Here is a 22,545-nt window from a genome sequence, read left to right as displayed (position 1 = left end):
TCCATGTGACCACTATTGCCTGAAATATCTGTGACTGAGCTTGGTGGTCCTCGTTTCTGTATGACTGAGCTCTGCCTGAGCTATGATGCCTGATTGCTTTGTCACCGAGTTCCGTTTATGTGACCGCCGTTGCCTGAGATCTCTGTGACTGAGCTTGGTGGGCCTCATTTCTTTATGACTGAGCTCTGCCTGAGCTATGATGCCTGATTGCTTTGTCGCCAAGTTCTGTTTATGTGACTGCCGTTGCCTGAGATCTCTGTGACTGAACTTGGTGGGCCTCATTTCTGTATAACTGAGCTCTGCCTGAGCTATGATGCCTGATTGCTTTGCCACCGAGTTCTGTCCATGTGACCACCGTTGCCTGAGATCTCTGTGACGGAACTTGGTGGGCCACATTCCTGTATGACTGAGCTCTGCCTGAGCTATGTTGCTCGATTGTTTTGCGACTGAGCGCTATCTGCTTGGCCTCTCTTGTCTGAGCTCTCCTTGTGTGGCCTATGTTGGCTGAGAAATACATTGCACACAAGAACACAAGCATGCTCTATTGGTATCAGCAAATATGGAAGTATTGCCAAGCTATGGTTGCAAAGGGGTGTTTCTTCATATTTTCCACCATCCATGCATACAACCAAGCCCAAAAGACAAAAGTCTGCAGAGTGTTAAGAGACAAAGCACCCGATTTCCTCTGATGGAGCAGTTAACACTTTGCACCTCATTCAATAACGCAGCATGCTGTACCTGACTGGGAGGTCCCCTAGTCTGGGCAGCACTGGAGCCAGCCCCCTCTTCCTCAGTGCCCTGGGCCACCAACCAGCTTCCCTATGCCTAAAGTCGGCGCTCTGATTAAGTCCCAAAGAGTGGAGGACAGTGAAAGGTGATATGAATTATAAGAATACGCCTCTTGCAGCACTCATTGAGCGATGCCCTCGGCTCTGGAAGAAATGGAAAGGGGCCTGGACAGATAACTGGTGCTAAGGGGATGGCTGGATTGTGCCCTGTTGCTCCGATTCTCCTGTCGGAAGTCGAACAGGCAATCTTGTTAGGAAGTGGCATTTCTTTTTACAAAACGATCACCCTCTCACGCACACTGTAATGGAATTAGCAGCGTTCGCTCCATTTTGTCCTCGCTCAGCTTCCGGAAAGGCCAATTAACTTCCGAAGCGATTCTCTTGAGTTGATTGAAATATGGATGCTGGCTGCTGTGCTTTTCCCGAAGCCTGCGTCTGCTCAGACCTATCAGGGATCTGAGCCACTACTGCGATGTGCCGAGTCAGCCTCTCCCAACACGCAATCGATGAGCAGGCAGGGCCTGCAGTGGCTGCTTGCAGTAGCCATCTCTTAGTGCCAGTGACCTTTCGGAGGAAGCCCTGTGCTGGAAACTGGTAACCAACCACTGCTGGAGGAGGCATGAGGGATGGTGACAGGGCGGGAGGTGGAGTCCTGGCATTCAAGTGCTAGGCTGGCCGCAAAAACGTCCCACGGTCCACCGACCTCACAATATATTGAAATCAAAGTGGCATTGCCACTATAAGGCGCCATATGTTGATAAAGTAAGCCTTCCACATGAGTTTTAATGTATTTGTATTTGATCCTAACGTGCACATCATTGTCAGTATACGGTATACCTAGTTAGTTCATTTTTTGCCTGTTTCCAGCAAAATAACTTCACACAACATTTACTAGTTTACCCTGTTCCCACTTATGATATTACTTAATGCCACACAGAGATAACAGTGCAGCCATAACAAACACTCCCCTATTCACACACTCACTCAGCTGGGCAGAGTCACAGTGTACCTCTGTAGGGACAAGGCATTGTGATGTGAGCAATATAAAACGCACATAACATCAGAAATAAGCACACACATGCACTCACACTATCTCTCACTGGCCAATATCTAGTGGAGAGTGCAGAGTTTGGTCACTTCCCCTAACTCTCCCCTCTCCCTTTGAATCAGCCTCTGGAGTTCTAGTTTAACACACTCCTTTCGTGGCTTTTGTTGGTTATTTCTTGGCTAGTTTTGGACTTGTCAGGATGTTAAGTTTAGTCCGCATGGATTAGTGGTCTATCTGGCACCAAAGCACACCGACTCCCAACACCCATGCTATCCCTTCACACCATCTCCTTTTTTCTTTTTTTCTTCAGTGTTTTCCAGTTTACAAGAAACGTTTTATCACTGCTCATCACCATATTAAAATAAACAAAGTTAAAAGAAACATATTCTGATTTTCCACAATACAAATACATAATAAAAGAAGAGGAGAGGAGAATATTTCCAATTTCAGTATTGGCAAATCAGCAATATCCATCCTACTCGGGACCAAATAACAATTCATCATTCCTCTATATGTGACAATTCTTACATATTCTGTGTAAGCAATGTATTACATATTCTGTAGTTCTTATCATATTTACTCATCCCAACTTTCCAACCAGTCCTGCTCCCCCAGCCTGAGCACTTTTTCTAATTTCGCAAGGATTATCCCTAATATTGTTGTTAATGCCATTACTAGGCTCTGGTTAGTTGTTATCATTAGTTTCTCCCACAATGCAGAATTGATTACTTAATAGATAAACCTTCCTACTCGAGCTCTTCGCTCCTCCACCTCCAACTCCCTCAGGGTCAGTCGCTTCTCCAAGCAACGAGTTGGTGGTAGATCTCTTTCTTCGGCTGGGGCCTCCCTCTGGAACAGGATCCCTGCCTCTCTGAAACTCGAGAACCATCTCGAGTTCCGGAAGCACCTCAAGACTTTCCTCTTTGCTTCTGCCTTCTCTCTTCCTCTCCCCTGCTGATTCATGGCTGATACTGCACTGGTCACCTGGCTACCTTCTGATTTCAGGCTCAGGTCCCTACTGCCCAGTTGCTCACCCGCACGGCCTCCCAGCAATCTTTGCACTTGGGTCTGTATCTGTAACTCGACAGTCCCCTTACCTGCACTTTTGGACACCTGCTGGCTGCACTTACCCTTGCATCTGCCACCTGCTGGTCACACTTTTCTGTTATTGTTTTGATCCCATGTACCGCACTGCAGCCTTCCCTTTCCCCTGGCACCTTTCCCCTCCCCCTCCACTGCACTTGCGCGATCTCAATGTCACTTGGCCTAGTAAGATCGTTGTCTCAGTCCTCCCATTGTTCCCGCTTCCTTGCCTCGTCGCGCCTTGAAACACTTGTGTATAGGTGCTGATGTAAAGCAGCCTCGGTACGCTTTGCAAGTGAAACACTTAAGATGTATTCTTAGTTACATCACGATCTTACATTAGAGGACACCACTGGGTCCCATCACCCAGGTAGGCCCAGCTCCAACTGGCATAGGATGGAACCTTCACACACACTCACAGGACAGCATTCTACAGCAAGACTCCAACATTCTCACATCTCATGCATTCACAGAAAAGCACTTTACAACTGGTGTGTTACAAATGCCATATCATATCATATCATAGAGTGGACCTAGGGACCTAATATCCTGATTCTGTCAGCATTGAAATTCAGACATTCCAGAAACAGATCTTGGATTGTTTCCAGAAGTGCCAGACAACAAACAGGACAACCTCTTAGCTCCTTTGGCATTTTAACTCTACACATTAGCTTATAATAGCCACGCCTCCCCTTCGGAGCGACTCCCATTAAAAGTTCAAAGTAAAATTGCCTGAGTGTGAGTAGCTTTGTGCCTTTAGTACCCATATGTACTTCTTTTGTCTGGGTTCCTAAATGTAAAGGTTTCATTTCCCAATAATTCAAACTAGATTAAAACAAATGTGCCATTGTAAATGAACAATTCCAACATTTCTTTTGAAGGATAAGGGTTTTTATTTCGGATAGTTCCATTTGTAAATGGCTTCTGTTTTCAATCCGTATCAGTCGCTTGGTGCTTCATTTTTCTCTATGCCCTTAAAGCCTTTATTTTTTCTCTATGCCCTTATTGCCAATATGTGTTTCAATCCTGTTCGGATATGTTTCAAGGCTTGCTGAGTTGTGTTGTTGCTTTTTAAATGTTTGATTAATCAGGTGATATTTGAAACACATTCCAACATGCCCTCACCCAGTTCCTGAGAGCCCTGAACTGCAGATTATGTTTACCGGAGTGCTATCTTCCAACGATTTGTTTGATTGTGATAAGGCAGTTTTGAGGCTTTGATGAGTGGAAGCCTTGGGACAAGCCTGATATTTTCGTGAGTATTAGCACAGCCCTTCCCTGCTCATCCCAGGAGTGTGATGGGAAGGAAATGAGCCTATCCCACCGCCCTAGGCGCTTGCATATAAGGCAAAACTCATACGAAGCAATCTAACATACCAGGGGGGAGCCGCCGACCCCCCCTGCCTTCCGGGTGCTATATAGAAACCCTGTAGCGCTTAGGAGTAACTGCTAACACTAGAAATGCCCACACTTCATGACACCATTTTCCAATAGGCCTTAAACTCGATAGGCTGCAGACCCATGCGGCTCGCATTCCCCGTTTACAGAATCCAATTTCTACACAGCATGCTGGATCCGCTTGAGCCTTGTTCCCATGGAAGTAAATTTCCCTCTCGTCCCTGCAGTGTTGCGAATAATCAATATTGCCTTCAGGAATGTGCCTGACACAGGGCGTGACACAGTACTAGGCTACTAGGCTCCCGGGATGTGTCTATTCATCTCCACTAAACTGGCATCGAGCCTCTGACCCCCATCCAGCCAGCCGGGTGCCGGCCGCACATCACTAACTAGACCCCACTTCCCTGGCTCTCTAAGAAGCACATGACCCCCAAGTCCTAGCCGCCATAAAGCGCCCACCAAAGATCCAAAGCCCACAGACTGTATTTCTCCTTAGCAATAACACACGTCCAAGCAACATGAGATGCAGAGAAGGGTAAATCAAAGTTCAATCCCCAGAGGGGAGACCATAGGTGCAGGGACTGTGGGATTAATGGAACCCTGAATGAACGGGTCAGCATGACTGTATCTTATCCTCCCTCTCCCCGCCACCCCTCTCCTGTGCCGCCCAGGTACCTGCCATAATGAATGAATAGCATGTCGTTGTTTAGTTTAGATAGGAAACAGTGTATTTCATAAGTGACCTGACCTTCATCGCGAGGATGAGCCCAGCTGACCCACGTGGAGCTAGACTGACAGAAGAACCAGCCAATTAGTGCTGGGCATCCCCTACGGAGCAAGCCTATGTGTAGGGCGGCTCCAATCGGGAGCACCAACATGTCCCATATAGCGGTCACGTGTTTTTTGCTTATAACTTATAACCCCATGTTTTCTGATGTAAGACCAGAGCGCTCACGAGCAGCAGAGTTCTTTGTTGATATTTGTATTTTGTACAAGTAAACCTTGTTATCCTTGCAAAGCTATCGCTTGGCTTATTTCCCTAGCAGGTTGTATTTACTCTGGTGTGTGCGTATTGTGGGACTTGCTTTCAAGTGGTAGACAGGTCTCAAATTGTGCATTGCTGTGCAAGTATGGATCAGTTCTACTTGGAATGCTGCTCTGGCGAAAAAACTTTTCCCAGAACACCCTTCAGCTTTATTACATGGAGCAATACCTTCTTTAAAGCATGGAGTGGGAACTGCATTGTGCACACATTCTACTCCATTCACAGCACTTAGTTAGGCATTGAGAGGATATTTTACTTCTTATGTGCCCCAGCCATTTAGTCGATTGACCTTCACTGTAATCACACTCTTTTTCAGGCCAGACAAGTTGCATGTGTTGTGCTTCACACCCGCATTGTCTGAGTAGGCGGTGGTAATGGGCCTACCTAACACTCTTTTTTTTAAAACTTTGTTTATTTTAAATCAAGGCAGGATGACAATTACAAACATTATAAGCAGTGATTATTTAGACATGTTGATCCCCAATCCCCCAGACCCCCTTAAATTTCTTCCCCCCACCTCCCTCTGGTCCCTCTGTCCCTTAGTCATTGTAGGCGGAATCTTTCCTCCTGGGCTGTCCAGTCTGTGCCTCAGCGTCTATGTATCTTCCTCAGGGATCTCTTGGTTTTTCAGGACCCAGCGGGCCCGGGTAAGTTTATAGGTCAGGGTGGGGAAGCGCTGGTCGTATTCCACCACTGGGGCCCAAACATTCTGGAAACGATGGAGAGTTCCCGCTTGTGCTGCCGTCACCTTCTCCGCCACCAGAATGTCCCAAAGTTTAGTCCACCATTGGGCTATGTGAGGGCCTTCCGGGGCTTTCCAAGCTCGGGCCACCACCGTTTTTCCTGCTAGTAGGCAGTGAGATAGTAGTTTCGATCTGGTCCCGGAGCGCGGGTAGATTCCGGGGATTGGAGCTCCCAGCAAGACTGGTTCTGGTTCCAGGGGAATCGTCGTTCCGGTAATTCGTGTGATGGACCCCAGGCATGATTTCCAGAATTGTTGGATCTTTGGGCAAGCCCACCACATGTGGAAGAAGGAGCCTGGGTGGCCGCATCCTCTCCAACAGGAATGATCCACCTGAGGGTTCATATGGTGAAGTCGGAGTGGCGGATAGTACCACCGCAGGGTGATCTTGTACGCACATTCCCTATTGGTAATGCAGGTGGATGAGGTGTGTGTTCTGGGCCATATGTCCACCCAGGTTTGATCCTCTATTGGATGACCTAGGTCCGCCTCCCATTGGGCCATGCAGCGGGTCTTTGTGGTCAGGAAGTCACTTAGGAAGCGCCTGTATAGGGTGGATACTCTGCCGCGGCTTGGAAGGTCTCCCAGAGTGAGTTCTAAGGCAGTAGGAGGGCGTGTCGCTGCTTGCAGAGTTTGGGGGTGTGAGCACCAGTGGCGTAATTGAATATAGGTGAATCCGTCCCTTTCCTGGAGTTGGAATTTCTCCTTGCATTGGGTGAATGTGAGAGGTCTCCCCCCATATACAGCTGGTCTATGGTCTCCAGCCCGCCCTTAATCCAGTTACGAAAATTGTGAGGATTCGTTCCAGGTGCGAACGTTGGATTATGGAAGACCGGGGAGCGTGGGCTCAATCCTCTTGGCACCCCCTTTCGTTTTAGCGCCCAGTCCCAGGAGCTAAGGGTGTGTTTGGTTGATAGAAGGAGATCTCCCCATTGTGTCCTGAGGGGGGGCGAGATATGTGGTAGAAATCGTAAGGGTAAGGGCACTTGTGATTGTTCCAACTCTACCCTTCTAGGGCGGTTTGTTGTATTTTGCCATGCCTGAACCTGTGCCAATTGAGCTGCCACTCTGTAGGCCTGCAAGTCTGGGACCCCCAACCCTCCCAATTTGGAACTCCCCAGCATAGTTCTGAGAGGGATTCTCGCTTTCTTACCTTTCCAAATAAAGTTCAGCATTTTCCTCTGGATCCCTCGAAGAGTTGGTGTGGGGATTGCTACTGGTAGGGAGGCGCAGGCGTATAGGAACCTCGGAAGGAGGTTCATCTTGCATGCGGTGATGCACCCGAGCAGTGAGATCTCTTGGGTCTCCCAGCGTTTCAAGTCGCCTTCCAATTCTTTAAAGAGTCGGGGGAAGTTGGCTTTGTATGTGTCTCTTGGGTCAGCCGGGATGAAGACCCCTAGGTAGGGGATGGCTCTTTTTTCCCATGTTATCGGGCACATCTTAGTCAGTGGTTCCCGTTCTGCTGGGGTGAGGCCGATGCCCAAGGCCGATGATTTGTCGAAGTTTATGGTGAGGCCTGAGACCTCCCCATAGCTGGCGATTTCTCGTATTGTGTGTTTTGGAGATGAGTGGGCCTCCGAGATCGTAAGCAGAATGTCGTCCGCGTATAGGGCGATTTTGTGATGCGTGGGGCCACTTTGTATGCCCTTGATTTGGTCGTTTCGTCTGATCTTTTGGGCAAAGGGCTCCATGGTGAGTGTGAAAAGCAAGGGTGACAGCAGACAGCCTTGCCAGGTTCCGCATGATGGGGGGATTGGAGCCGAGCTCTGTCAGTTGATTCTCAGGCTAGTTATAGGGCCATTATAGTTGACTAGAACCATCGTTTGGAAAGTTGGCCCGAATCCGAAGGCCCCTAGGGTGTGTTTCATGAATGTCCAATCCACCTTATCAAATGCCTTAGCTGCGTCAAGAGCCACTAAGACTAGTTTTTGGGAGTTCCGGGAGGCAAGGTCCACCAGGTTCAAGGTTCTCCGAATGTTGTCACCTGCTGTCCGGTGTAGGATGAAACCTGCCTGGTCGGGGTGAATGATCTTCGTCAAGATGCGATTTAAGCAGGTTGCTAGAATTTATGAGTATATGTTTGCATCGATGTTTAAAAGTGCGATCGGTCTGTAGGACGTTAAGCTTCTTGGATCTTTTCCAGGTTTGGGCAGGAGGATGGTGGTTGATTCCTGCATCGATGGGGTCACTGATCCTGTTTCCCTGAAGGAATTGAATAGGGTAACCAGGTGGGGGGTCAGTTGTGCTCTGAATAGTTTGTAAAACCTGGTTGAGAAGCCGTCTGGGCCGGGGCCCGTGTTTTAAGTGATTTGATGGCCTCCTCCACTTCCTCCCCTGTAATGAGCTCCTCCAGTTCGTCTCTCGCTGTGTCGGAGAGACGGGGCACTGCTGCCTGCTGCAGGTATTCCTTCTGTTGTGATAAGTTTCGTGGGGTAGCCTTCATGATTTGGGTCAGATAATCTATTGCTGGTCGTTGCTTTTCGGGCTCTGAGTATACTGTGACCCCGTTGGGATCACGCAGACCAGTGATCGTGTTGACGCGTCTCCGCTTGGCTAGCTTGGCCACCAGGAACCTGTTCGCCTTGTTCCCCTTCGCGTAGTATGACTGTTTGGCCTTCGCCATTAGTTGGGCGGTTTGTTCCGCATAGTGGGCTTCCAGTTTTTTCCTTGCTCTGCGAATGATCCGTTGCGTTTTGGGGGACCAGCCTTTCTCCTTGTGGAGTGCCTCGGCCTCTCTTAGTTCGTCCTCTAGAGCCATCCAGGTCTGACGCCTGTCTCGGTGGTAGGCCGCTCCTTGGGCAATTAGGGAGCCCCTGATTACTGCCTTCATGGCGTCCCAGTTGTTCGCTAACGAGGTGTCCGAGGCTGGATTTTCGTCGAAGAAATTTCTTATCCCTGTTGCGATCTTGTCTGTGGTAGCCATATCGTTAAGGATCGGATCGTACAACGTCCATTTACGTGGGTTATTGAGGTTGAGGTTCTGAACCCGGAGTTCCAAGAGCACTGGGGCATGGTTGGATATCGCTCTTGTGCCGATGGAGACTTCTTTGACAGAAGGGAAAGTTTGTGGGGAGATCAGGAACAGGTCGATCCTTGAGAAGGTGCGATGGACGAATGAGTAAAAAGAGAAGTCTTTTTCGTCGGGGTGGAACACCCGCCATGAATCTATTATCTCCAGGGACCTGAAGAGCCAGAGGAGGCTGAGTGCTTGAGTGAAGTCGCTTGGAGTCGGGGGGTGTGACCTGTCTTTGGTGGGGTCGGGAACCCCATTGAAGTCCCCACCGACTATCGTTTGGCCCTCCACAAAGCCAGCGAGAGATGTGCCCAAGGAGTCATAGAAGTGTGATTGCCCAGTGTTAGGGGCGTACACCGAGACGAGGGTATATAGATCTCCCATTAGGAGGCATTTGACCGCTGTAAATCGGCCTTCCGGGCAGATTTTCGTTTCCAGAATCTGTGGGTTCAAGTCTTTCCTAAAGAGGATCGCCGTACCTCCTTTTTTGTTTGTGCCAGAGGCAAAGAATTGGAGCGGGAATAGCCGGGAACGAAGCCGGGTCACGTCTACCGGCAGCAAGTGAGTCTCCTGGAGCATGGCTATCGCTGCGTCTTCGTCACAGAGTTTCAGTAGGATTGCCTTCCGCTTGTTAGGGGAGTTCAGGCCATTAACATTCAGGGAGTGGACCCGAAGCGTTTGGTGGTCCGCTGGGGTCTCACTCTACTTTCCTTGGGTTGGGGGGGGTTGTGGGCTGGTGATTCAGCTGCCATGTCTGTTGGGAAATCCCTTCATATCATCCTGCACTTGAGGTTTTAACGCGGAGCCCCAACGGGGGGCCGCAACTTTAACTGGAGGATAGACCGACATTGTAAGTACGGGCGTACCCTCGGCCAACAGGGCCAACTGTCCCATTACGTATTGTGTACTGTGGGTTTGCAAGGAACAAAGGTTGGAAAGTATCCTTGGAGGGGGTATGAACCACCGCGTTCAAGGCTCCTCAGTTCGAGACAAAGGTGGCGGGTCTTAATTTAGGTAAGGGCACTTGTGTTCAGGCTAATTTGCTGACGGAACCTGGGACCGTGGAAGCGCCCTTGTTCATGTCTTTCTGTTGCTCCGCTGGGTTGACGACCATGATGTACGTTTGGGCTTTGGGGAGGGAGGCGGCCCGGAGTCCTCAGTCCTCTCTGGGTTTGGCGTGGAAGGATCTCGGGGCGAGGCTGGATGCAAGATTCTCTCTGCGTCTTCCAGGTGACTGATCCGGCATAGGGTGCCTTTATATGTAAACTGCAGAGCTGTCGGAAACAGCCACCTGTAACGGACCTGTTGCTCCTGAAGGAACACTGCCAGAGGTCGGAGTGCTCTTTTTTTCTGAAGAGTAAGTGGTGAGGGGTCCTGGTATATTTGAAGTGGAGTGCTCTGAAAAGTGATCGCCTCTCCTTGGCGGCTGATCGCTGATATCGCCTCTTTGGTTGTGAAGAAGTGGACCCTGGTAATAACATCTGAGGGGGGTCCGAATCTGTCCCTCTTCGCGGGCGGAGTCTGTGGGTCCGGTCTAGCAGGAGCTGGGAGTTATCCAGATCCGGGAGTAGGGCCTCGAAGAAGCTTACCACGTAGTCCGCTAACTTGTTGTCGGGGACAGAGATTGGGACGCCCCAAATGCGGAGGTTGTTGCGACGTGCCCTATTTTCAAGGTCGTCATGTTTGAACTCCAGGATCTCGCATTTGTGATGCAGGGAATCAATGGATCTTTGCATTTCCCCCAGCGTGGTAGTGTGATCCTGCGAATGGTCCTCGATTTCTCCGAGCCTCTGTTCGATCTCTGTAACCCTTTGGTCCGTCTGTTCAATTTTAGTGGTAAGTTCTGAGAGGCAAGTGCGGAACTCCGATTTAATGTCCGCCATGAAGGCTATCAGGTCTCCTTTGGTAACGAGGGCACCCCCGTGTCCTCTTGTGGCTTCTGTGGGGTCAGTTTAGGAGGGTCTTGTTTCTTGGGTTTCTCCAGTGCAGTAAACATGGCAGAGATATCTGTGCCCTTGCTCACCTTTGTTTGCCTAGACATGATGATCGTATTGGGCGGTCTTGAGTGAAAGAGTAGCAGCGGGGCCCAGGGCAGTGGGAGGCTGCACTCCGGGTGTGTATCACTCTCAAACCCTCTCTGGTCCAGGTCTGGGCGAGCGGGCCGGGGTGCCCCAGGAAGCGTTTGTGGGGGCTCAGGGCCTCTCCGGATGAAAGCAGTTATCTCGCTGCTTCCCGGCCCCTCCTTATGTCCCTATGGGTGGTCCTTCGCTGATGGAGGACTCAGATCCCTCTGTGAACCTCCCATGTGCGGTTCCATAATGGCGACGGCTGTCGCTGAAAGGAGGTCCCGACTCGCTCTACATAGCGGAGGAGGGGAAAGGCCCGCTCTCCCGGTCCCCCGGCGTGTGCGTCGGGCTCTCAGGCCCCAGCAACCGAGGATGCACTCGTGTGTATTCCGGGCAGTCTTGGTATAAATTGGATGGCTCTGTGCTGGAGTCCGCTCCCCTCCTCCAACTCCCTGGCGCTCTAAAGCCCCGTCACCATCAGGTGCGGATTGCGTTGCTGGGTTCCGGCTTGGCCGCCATCTTGTTTTCTTCGGCTGGTGACGGGGGAGAGGTTTGGCCGCTAAATTCTGGTAGAACGCCTCCTCGGTCCAAGGCTATGTTTGGACAGGTTGTGCCATGTCGGTTCCGGTTGCCTTAGATGGCATTGGCGACACGGTAACCCGCTTAGAACCGCCGGGAATTGACCACATCAATGGCACTCCAAGCCACGCCCCCAGACCCACCCAACACTCTGCTTCCTTCGAGTGTCGCCTTCTAATCAGTAGTCTGTGGTAGTAAACCCACAAACCAGTCCTTGCCCCTTGACTTCTGGGAGCACTTCATGTTTGACATCTCTGCTCTGTAGCAGGCAGAGGAGGTTTCAAATAGTCTTTGAGAAGGCACTGAACTGTTCTCACAGTTTACCCAAAATCCTCACCCCGCAATTGAGAAGAGGAGCATGCATTTATCAGACTGGTGCTGGGCCCACACGCAAGCCTTACCACATGTGCCATTTGGAGCACACATAGCCCCCCAGCTTTGACAAGTGTCTATCCTGGAGCAGCGAGGTGGGGCTGCTCTTAGCTTACACATATCCCACGGCATAGCTGGGTGTTAAGAGGAGACTACACCTTTTGAGGGTGCGTCTTGCAGTATGGCCCTGTGTCTGCTCTGGAGCAAGGTGTGAGTAATGCACTGTGTTTGCACTATACTAACACTCCACTGCCGACCATTCAGATGAAATGCATGTACAGATGCCTGTCATGGCCGCACAGGGCACCTGGAAATACCACTTGCATATCAGTATGGCTGCATGTCTTTTCCGGAGCAAAGTGGCACACCCCACTCAGCCATTGAGAGAGACTGCATGTACGCATGCCCGTCATAGCACACATAACCTCCTGGGAATACCTCTTGCATCTCAGCATGCCCAGTCTCTGCTCTGGAGCACAGTGTGACACACTGCTGCCGGCCATTGAGAGGGAGTGCATGTACACATGTCCGTCATAGCATAGAGAGCCTCCAAGGAACACCTCTTGCATTGAAGAAGGGACTGCTATATAAAGTGAACTTATGAGAGTGACTTTAGAACAAACAGGTCGACTATCGGACCAGGTAATAAGACTAGTAAGATAGGTGGATGAAGCCCCAAGTAACCAGGAAATGGTAAAGGCACTTTCGAATGGATTGTATCCTCCCACGTATTCCTCATATTTGATATTCAATATCCACCTTCAGTTGCTTCAGAATTATTTTTTCTTTGCCAGAGGGTGCTGTGCATTGATGCAGTCAGCTCGATGTCCCTGGAGGGCCTCCGTCTCTGAGATTATGTCATTAAAGGCATATATAGCATGCGCAGCGCCGTTGGCTTAAGTTCCTTTTTTCTGAGTAAGCTTAAACTTCGAGAACTACAGCATGCTTCAGTATTTCCGTCGCAAAATATGCACAACTGTCTTTGTCTTAGACACGGACTACCCCAAAAACCGAGTTTAAAAAGTGTCAAGACTGCGATGCCAAGATGTCGCTGACCGATCCGCATCGAGTATGCTTGTGGTGTCTCCGTGTGGAGCACAAGACCTCGGCCTGTTCAAAATGTCAATCGATGACCGCAAAAGCTCTGAAGGACCGTAAGGGGAAATTGGTGATAGGTAGATTCCCTAAGAAATTCCCATTGACTATCCCGTCAAAGAAACCTTTTTCTCTCAATGCGAGAGGCGACTCTCCTCGCAGAAAGAATGCAAAAAGGTCCAGGTCAAGGAGTAGCTCCCCCCACTCTTCATCGTTGACCAAGAAGAGGCACCATAAGTCGCCTACTTCGACATCTTCGTCCGAATCCTCTCCTGAGAGAGCTATATCCTGTCCCACTAAGGCTCCACCCCTTCCAAATGGGAAGCATTCAGGGTAGAAATGCTCAAAGTATTTGAAAATCAGAAACCCTCAACAAGCCATGTTCCTACCGTGCCTTCTAAAGCCGGTAAGAAAAGGGATCGGGCCAAATCCTGCATGCCCTCTAGCCCGGGACGAAGGGCGGATCAACATGGAGAGCCATTGAGGCCGCGACACAATGAGAAATCATCGAAGGATCCTTCGAGTCATAAGTCGAAAGACATGTCGAGGTCGTCAACGCCATCTACGATATTGACACCAGTTGCGCCATCGATTCCAGCAGGCCCATCGACACCAGTGGCGCCATCGATGCCATCAAAAGTAGAAAAAACGTCTTTGTCGAAGACATTGACTACTCCTTGAGTGTCGAGTTCAACATTTTTGAAGCCTTCGACGCCTTTACCGGAGAAAACTTTCACTCCTTTACCAAGAAAGGATTACTTTAAATTTCTAACCTCTATTTATGAGGACAATGAGCCATTTGATAATGATGCACCATTTGGTTTACAGTACGGCACAGTAGATAGTTTAATATCAGAGGAATCCAGATTGAAGGACCTATATGAAAATTTGCAAACAGCCAGTGGAGTGAACACTTCACCAGAGTTAGAATTTGGAAAGCCTGTGTCCGATGAACATGCAGATGCCTCATACAAGCAGTTGATGTCCAAGCAGGATAGTCTTACTGACATCCTAGCTAAAGGTCCTCAAAAGGATCACATTTTACCTTTCCACATTGCTCTTCAGAAAAGGGTAAGAGCCAATTGGGAAACACCAGAGTCTAGTCCGGCAGTAAATAAGAACTTGACAAGAAAATACCAGCCATCAAGTTGTGACCCCAACTACATATGGGAACACTCTACCCCAGAAAGTCTGGTGGTGCAGGCAGCAACTGCTACCTCAAAACAGGCAGTTTATCCAACCATCCCACAGGATAGGGATGACAAAAGGGTAGATGCCTGGGCCAGAAAAGTATTTTCTGCAGGGACCATGGCTCTTAAATCAGCCAACTCCACATGTGCCTTGGCAAACTTTTCATACACTCTTTGGGACTGCATTTCTATGGTGGCTGAGCATATTCCCCAAGGGGCATAAAGAGACAGCTTCTTGGACATTGCTAGGGATGGCAAGGAAGCCATGTGCGAGTCTCTTCAGGTCTGGATTCTGCTGACAGCATCAGCTGAGCAATGGCGGCAAGCACCGTAATTAGCAGATTTGCGTGGTTAAGGAAGTCTGGATTTGCACCGGATTTGCAATCTAGACTCATTAACATGCCTTTTGACGTATCTCACCTTTTTGGCAGCAAGGCTGACAAAAGCCTTGAGAAGCTGCAGACCACGAAGGCGGCAGCCAAATCTTTGGGTGACACTATTAGGCAGCCTCAGCCTTTTCGCCCCAGTGCACCTTCTTGGAGGGGTAGATCCTTTTGCTACTACTCCTCAGTTGGAAGAGCGAGAGGAATGGCTGGTCAAAGAGGCCAAAGAAGACTCCCTTATGGTGAACGAGGGAGAGGTGCAAAGCCTGCTCAAGCAGGGGCATCTTTACCAAAGGCCACGGTTTCAGCCACCTCAAAACCTCTCTGAGGTCTTGAGTAACGACACCTCAGTGGGAGGCAGACTGTCTCAGCATCTGAAAGAATGGCGAGACATTACTTCGGATGCTTGGGCATTAGAAACCATAGCCCAAGGTTACTGCCTTCCCTTCATTTAGAGGCCTCAGAACCATCCACCGGGGAGCCATTCTTTGAACAATCCATATCCGCTCCTTGTGCAGGAAATTATGAACTTGCTAGAGAAAGGTGCTATAGAGCAGGTACCTGTAGCGGAGAGGAACAAAGCATGGTACTCTCCATATTTCCTAATCCCCAAGAAGGACTGAGACCCATCTTGGACTTGAGATACTTGAACAAGTTCCTCAGGAAAGACAAGTTCAAGATGGTCACACTTTCTCAGATCATTCAGGCCCTCCAACTCCAGTATTGGATGGTGTCATTGGACCTTTAGGATGCTTATTTTCATGTGCCAATCCATCTCAAGCACAGGAAGTACCAGAGTTTCGCCGTTGGTGGGATTCATTATCAGTTTCGAGTTCTGCCATTCAGACTGACCTCCGCCCCAAGGGTTTTCACCAAACGGATAGCGGTGGTTGCAGTGAGTCTCAGGAGAAGGGGGATTAACATCTACCCCTAACTGGACGATTGGCTGATCAGGGCACGTTCTCCCGAGCAAGTCCTGGATCATCTCAACATCACCTGCCACTCTCTTCACAGACTGGGCGTTTCCCTCAACTACAAGAAGTTTAGTTTAGTTTAGTTTATTTATTTGTACCGCGCACCGAACCCTGGGGTAGCTGGGCGCCGGAGACTTAAAAACAGTTACAGCATGGCAAAAATATACAGTACAGATTGTGAAAAAACAACAACGGCTTAGTAGACCGGGTTACAGGTGGTCAACAAAGGCAAGCAGAGAGAAAGTGCATTAAACGGCATTTTTGTTGGAAAGCCATGTTTTTGTTTTGGCTCTAAAAGTCCAAAATGAGGGTTCTGCTCTAAGGTATGGTGGCAAAGCATTCCATAGTTTGGCAGCTAGGACCGGGAAGCTGGCGCCGCCTGCTTTTTTTAGGGAGAATTTGGGAACAGAGAGGCAGTGTGCGTATGGAGTTCTAGTTGGTCTAGTTGAGGTGTGATTGTGGAACTTGTCTGCCAGGTATTTGGGTGCGTCGTTAGAGCGGCATTTATGGACGATGACGAGGGATCTGAGGGAGATTCTGTCTCGTACTGGGAGCCAGTGAGCATCTTGTCTGAAGCTGGAGATGTGGGCGTTTCGTGGGATACTGAGGGCTGCTCTGATGGCATTATTTTGAAGTACCTGTAGTTTGTTCAGGTTGTGTTCTGATGAGCCAAGTAAGAGGGTGTTGCAGTAGTCAATTTTTGAGAGCACTAACGCTCTGGCTAGTGTGATGCAGCTAGAAGGTGATAGGAAAGGTTTGCAGGCGTTGATGAGCTTATTGGTGTAAGCGGTTGAAGAGGCAGTTGCGTTCACCTGTCTTTTGAGCGAGAGAGTAGAGTCTAGATAAACCCCAAGGGTTTTAATTTCTTTGGCTACTGTGATTAGGTTACCGTCTATGTTGAAGGACGCGTAACGGGGGTCTAGTTTGTTTAGCCGGGGTTGGGAGCCGACAATGAGGAGCTCAGTTTTCTCATCGTTGAGGCATAGGCCGTGCTCTGCCATCCAGGCTTGGATCTCTAAATAAAGGTTGTTGATTTTGGTGGAGTCCTCGTCGTAGCACCCTGATAGGGTGATGAGAACCTGGGTATCGTCAGCATAGTTTGTGTAAGTGACACCTAGATTATCTAGGCGGTCAAACAATAGCTTTGTGAAGATATTGTATAGGGTCGGCGAGACGCACGAGCCTTGAGGAACGCCGCAGGTGATGGGGACAGGGAGTGCTGATGCCCCTGGGGAGAAGACTCGGGTGGTTCGGTTGGTTAGGAAGGACTGGATCCAGGCAGTCGCCTGGTTAGAGAAGGCCGCTGAGGTCATCAGATGTTCTGTGAGGATCTGATGGTCGACGAGGTCGAAGGCAGCTGATAGATCTAGCAGTAGGAGAATGGCTAGATTACCCTTGTCCTTTGCCTCGTCCATCTGGATTTTTAGGTCCAGTAGGGCTGACTCTGTTCCATGCCTTGGCCTGAAGCCGGATTGTCTGAGACCCAGGAGGTTGTTGTCTTCCAGGTGCTTCTGTATTTGCAGGTAGGCCACTCTGTCTAGGATCTTTAGGATGTAGGGAACGGTGGTGATTGGCCTGTAATTAGTTGGGTTATTGGGGTCTAGATTAGGTTTTTTTAGAAGTGGCATGACCCAGGCCTCCTTGAGGCTACTGGGCACTGAGCTTGATTTGAAGGATGCATTGATGAGGGCTGTTATGAAGGGGGCCAGAGTGTTGGCGCCTTCTTGGATGATGGGAGCTGGGCATGAGTCCCCTTGGCATCTAGAGGGCTTGAGGCCCTTAATGATGCTTTCCACTTCTTTAGTGGAAACTGGTGAGAAGGAGAAGGGGGGGCAAGTAGGTGTTTTGTGGGTGGTGGGCGGAGGGTGGTTTGTTTTTTTGGATAGGCTGAGCTTTTTCAGTTCGATTTTGGATTGTAACATGGTGATTTTGTCTGCAAGGGCTTTTTGAATCCTCTCACACCAGTCTGCATCTTTCACGCAGGTTTCAGCCAGAGTGGGGGGGGATTCGAGTTCCCTAAGGATATTGAAGAGCTCTTTTGTTTTGGATTTGGCGTTCTCAATTCTGTTATCATATGTCTCTTTTTTGGCCTTAAGGATAGCAGTTTTGTAGGTGGTGGCTGCTATCGAGAGTTGAGTTTTGTTGGAAAGGTTGGGCATTTTTCTCCAGGTGGCTTCTGCGGCTCGTTTGGAGTTTCGGAGGATTTTTAGCTCTGGTGTGAACCATTTGTTCATATGAGCTGCCGGTTTGGCTTTGGTGAGTTTGAGTGGGGCGATGGTGTCTATTGCTGATTCTAACGTTTTGTTGTAGAGGTCAGCGAGTTTCTCTGCATCTAGGTTGGCGTAGTTTGTAGGGGTACAGATATTGTCTATAAGTGGGCAGAGGTTTTGTAAAGTAATGTTGCGGTTGTTTCTGGTGAGGGTTTGGGGGATGGTAGGGGTTGGAGAGTTTGGTTGTGGATTCCCTTGTATGGAGAAGGAGATGGCGTGGTGGTCAGACCAAGCAGTTTGCTCGTTTTTTGTAATGGTCGTAGAGCAGTTGAGATCCGCTAGCCAGTCCAGGGTCCTGCCTTTGTTGTGGGTAGGGTCTGTGATTCTAAGCTTGAACCCTAGTTGGGAGATGGTGCTTTCCAGGGAGAGTGCATTGGTATCGTTTGGGTCGCCGAGACCGAGGTTGAGGTCGCCAAGAAGGATAATTTGAGATCCTGTTTTGGTGTTGGTGGTCAAGAGGTCAGATATCTCTTCCTCAAATGTGGTGATGGGGCCTGGAGGTCTGTAAAGGAGGTGTAATAGTATGGTTTGTGTGGCAGAGAGTTGGAGCTTAGCTGACAGAAGTTCTGCAGATCGGAAGCTAGGCGGCGGGATTAATCTAAGTCCAAGGGATGTTTTAGCGATGAAGGCTACTCCTCCTCCTTTGCCTGTGTCCCGGTCTTTCCTTAGTATTGAATAACCTTCTGGGATGGCGAGGGATAAGGCTGGGCCTGCTGCTTGGTGCAGCCAAGTTTCCGTGATAGCCAGGAAGTGTAGATTGTTGACAGAGATGAAGTCTGCGATATCTAGCGCATGGGCGACCAGGGAGCGGGCATTGACAAGGGCGCCCTTGATTAGTGGTTGTTCAGATGTACTCAAGAGGGCTGATTGGGTGATGTTCAAGGTTTGAGCGGAGTTTGCTTGAATGTGTGCGGGATGAAAGGAGTGTTTTTTGGCGAGTGTTTTGGGGGTTATGAACCGAGAGCCGAGTCTCAGGTTTCTGTCTTTTAATGTGCATGGGTTCCAAGGAGAGGGTGGAGCAGCAAATCGGCGGATCCATTCTATAGGACTGAGGGCGTCGGGCTTGTCAGTATGTTGGGCCTCCAAAAAGCCCATAGTAAGTTGGGTTGGGAGTGATTGCGGAAGGGGTTTGTGGTGGGTAGTGTTGTTGAGGTGGAGCAGGGCGAGTGTAGCTGTTAGGGTGAGCGCGGCTAAGTAGAAGTTTGCCATGGGTGGTCAGAGTAAGACCCAGGTGTAGTTGGCCGAGGTTGACTAGGTGGTAGTAATAGAGTAGTTTGAGGTGAGGTGGGAGCCGACTGGGTCGGGATAGGCAGGAGGGCAGGTAGTCAGGTCAGAGTCGGTACAGCGGGCACGGTGGTCAATGGACTAGGCACAGAGGCTAGCAGATAGGCACATTCTAGACTGAGGCGTATAGGAAAAGTACATGTTAAATGTATGCACCAGGGCACAATATAGCAGACTAGATGGTCTGTAGGCGACCAAAAGGCACAATATAGCAGACTAGATGGTCTGTAGGCGACCAAAAGGCACAATATAGCAGACTAGATGGTCTGTAGGCGACCAAAAGGCACAATATAGCAGACTAGATGGTCTGTAGGCGACCAAAAGGCACAATATAGCAGACTAGATGGTCTGTAGGCGACCAAAAGGCACAATATAGCAGGCTAGATGGTCTGTAGGCGACCAAAAGGCACAATATAGGAACAATATAGCAGATTTCAATAGAGTCAGTTAGGGTTTAAACATACAGTGGTGTCTCCGGTGCTGGCAAGTACTTACAGTACGTTCTTCATTGTCCGGGTGGAAGTGTATCGGTTGGAGTGTAGAAAATTTGTGCAGGGGGGGTGGCCACGCCGCGCTCCCATGCGCGTAGCAGGCGCAGGAACAGGCCTTTGTGTGGCCTTAGTGCTGGCCGCCGGCGAATCCGCCTGCCGGCGGAACCAGCTGATGTGATCGAGGCTCAGCCTCGGTTTCGCGCCGCTTCGCGCCCGGCATGGGCAAGTCAGGCGCTGTAGGGGGACAGGGTCAGGCAGGCCCTGTCCGTGTTGCGCTGGAGCCTGGATCCTCTGCTGGGCTGGGGGGGCTCCTGCCCTCACCCCTCGACGAGGAAGATGGAATGGGGGATCTGGGGCGCAGGAACAGGCCTTTGTGTGGCCTTAGTGCTGGCCGCCGGCGAATCCGCCTGCCGGCGGAACCAGCTGATGTGATCGAGGCTCAGCCTCGGTTTCGCGCCGCTTCGCGCCCGGCATGGGCAAGTCAGGCGCTGTAGGGGGACAGGGTCAGGCAGGCCCTGTCCGTGTTGCGCTGGAGCCTGGATCCTCTGCTGGGCTGGGGGGGCTCCTGCCCTCACCCCTCGACGAGGAAGATGGAATGGGGGATCTGGGGCGCAGGAACAGGCCTTTGTGTGGCCTTAGTGCTGGCCGCCGGCGAATCCGCCTGCCGGCGGAACCAGCTGATGTGATCGAGGCTCAGCCTCGGTTTCGCGCCGCTTCGCGCCCGGCATGGGCAAGTCAGGCGCTGTAGGGGGACAGGGTCAGGCAGGCCCTGTCCGTGTTGCGCTGGAGCCTGGATCCTCTGCTGGGCTGGGGGGGCTCCTGCCCTCACCCCTCGACGAGGAAGATGGAATGGGGGATCTGGGGCGCAGGAACAGGCCTTTGTGTGGCCTTAGTGCTGGCCGCCGGCGAATCCGCCTGCCGGCGGAACCAGCTGATGTGATCGAGGCTCAGCCTCGGTTTCGCGCCGCTTCGCGCCCGGCATGGGCAAGTCAGGCGCTGTAGGGGGACAGGGTCAGGCAGGCCCTGTCCGTGTTGCGCTGGAGCCTGGATCCTCTGCTGGGCTGGGGGGGCTCCTGCCCTCACCCCTCGACGAGGAAGATGGAAAGTCCCATATGACACCATCTAAAAAGCTCCAGTTCATCGAGCTGTATTGGATACACCCATGGGAAAGAGCTCGCCACCCGAGGTGAGGGCTCAAGACATTCTGCAGGTGGTCTCCAAGTTTCAGAGTGCCCAGCGTCTCCCGGCCTTCGATTTTTTAAGTTTGCTCAGCTTCATGGCATCCTGCATTTTGATGGTACCAGAGGTTCACCTGCAAATGAGATCCCGTCAATGGGCTCTCAGGACACAATGTTCTAATTTCTCGGGCAACATGTCAGACCTACTTCAGGTTCCAGGCAGGGTTGCACAGGATCTCCTGTGGTGAGCCTGCGAGGACAAGATTCTGAAGGCAGAACCCTTTTGGCAACCATTGCCGGAGATCACAATAGTGACGGATGCATCACTCACAGGGTGGGGAACCCAGGCCAACAATCTGACAATCAGCGGTCGTTGGTCTCCATCGGAGTCCAAACTACACGTCAATCTTTTGGAGCTGAGGGCAATCAGACTTGCGCTCAAGGCTTTTCTGTCCACTGTTCGGGGAAAGAATGTCCTGATAATGACATGACCATGTAATACCTGAACAAGAGAGGAGGTGTAGGGTCACTACCTCTGTGCAGAGACACAATGCAGCTCTGGTACTGAGCAATTCAAGAAGGAATCTCCCTGCTGGCCATTCACTTAGCCGAAGAGGCGAACACAGTGGCGGACGCTCTGAGCAGGCAGAGCACAGTCTCCCACGAGTGGGAGCTAGCTCATGAAGTCCTTCAAGAGATCTTCACCCTTTGAGGAACACCGCAAGTGGACCTGTTTGCGACCAGTGACAACAGGAAGTGCGAACTGTACTGCTCCAGGGAATTTCCCCCAAGAGGAGCTCTATGAGACGCGTTCATGGTGGACTGGGAGTTTCCACTCCTGAACGCATTTCCTCCAGTCCCTGTCATTCCTCACGTGATCAGGAGGCTGGGAAAGTTTGAGATACAAGGATTGGGACCTCCCAGATGACGTAATGGAGATTTTGCTTTCAGCCTGAAGGCCAGCAATGAAGTCCTTGTATTGCTGCCGTTGGTACAAATTCTGCAGCTAGTGCATGAAGGAAGAATGTAGACCCTTTGCTAAGCAAAACACTGAAGGTGTTATCCTTTTTACTGCACCTAGCCAATCTGGGGCTCCAGGGACCATTAAAGGTTATTTGGCGGCACTATCCATCCTGAAGCACACATCTGAGGAATCTACATATTTTTAGATAACTTTGGTGATACAATTTCTGAAGGGACTCACTAATGTGTTCCCTCCATCTCCTTTTCAGGTTCCCGTTTGGGACCTCAATCTGGTGTTAAAATGTCTTATGTGGCACCATTTGAACCACTCCATTCATGTCCCTTAAGGATACTAACGTTCAAGACCATCTTGTTGGTAGCACTAACTTCAGCCCGTAGAGTGAGTGAGTTGCAGGGACTATCATCTAAACCACCCTTTTCAGTATTTCACTAGGACAAGGTCGTCCTGAGGGTTAAGCCTTCATTTTTGCCTAAGATCATTTCAGATTGTCATGTAGGACAAAAGAGTGTGTTACCCACTTTCTATCCTCCACCTAATCCTGGCAAGGAGGAATAGAGGTTG

General features: G+C 50.3%; 1 protein-coding gene across 18 annotated transcripts in view; it reads left to right on the top strand.

Moving 5' to 3' along the window:
• CACNA1A (calcium voltage-gated channel subunit alpha1 A) overlaps window positions 1–22,545 on the top strand; it is a 2,932,691-nt gene that overhangs the window by 239,529 nt on the left and 2,670,617 nt on the right. The gene's annotated exons all lie outside the window — the stretch shown is intronic.

Source organism: Ambystoma mexicanum, chromosome 3q (genome assembly GCF_040938575.1).
Source record: "Ambystoma mexicanum isolate Mex_15411 chromosome 3q, UKY_AmexF1_1, whole genome shotgun sequence".
Classification (NCBI taxonomy): Eukaryota; Metazoa; Chordata; class Amphibia; order Caudata; family Ambystomatidae; genus Ambystoma; species Ambystoma mexicanum.
The sequence above is the reverse complement of the archived record's forward strand: the minus strand, read 5'-3'. Positions and strand labels throughout refer to the sequence as shown.